A 683-nucleotide genomic window follows, 5' to 3' on the forward strand; every position below is an offset into this window, starting at 1 on the left:
AGTAAAATGCACATCTAAAGTGTGCAGTTACATATATGAATATTTACATATGGATATACCCATGTAATGACCCCACCATCCAGATCAAGACTTAGAGCATCGCCAGCACAGATGAAGGTTCTCTCCCATCCTCTTCTGGTCAGTAATCCCCGAGGGTAACTGTCATACTGACCTTTCTCATTATGAATTAGTTTCACCTGGTGTTGAACTACTCCTAAATTCTTCTTGCTCTCCTTGTCTATACAGGTCACTTGGTACATGCAAGAATTGGGAGAGAATGTAGGGCAATGTCTTGACAGGCAGAGAGGTGACTCATATCACCATGCCAGCTAGATCTGCTTTCTGCTTTAAGTCTAACATGACTGGGATGAAAAGGAGGGAAGGCTGAATTCACAGAATCATAGAGTATTAGAGCTGGTAGGTATCTTAGAGACCATTCTATTCCAACCCCCTCATTTCGCCTGGAAATACACTGAAGCACAGAGAGATGATTTGGCCAAGTTCTCACTGAATTGAGCCTAGATTCCAGGTTTCCTTTTACTGTGTGCCGCAAGGCTCTACTTAAACAGCAAAGTTTATTTGCTCTTGTTACTGTTTGGAAGGGAGCTCTGGTAGCATAGTGGCTAAGACACTTGCCTGCTAACCAGACGGCTGGCGGTTCAAACCCACCAGCCACTCCTCGG

The sequence above is a fragment of the Orycteropus afer genome, unplaced genomic scaffold (genome assembly GCF_000298275.1).
Source record: "Orycteropus afer afer isolate SDZICR_OR568_19922 unplaced genomic scaffold, OryAfe1.0 scaffold00352, whole genome shotgun sequence".
NCBI lineage: Eukaryota > Metazoa > Chordata > Mammalia > Tubulidentata > Orycteropodidae > Orycteropus > Orycteropus afer.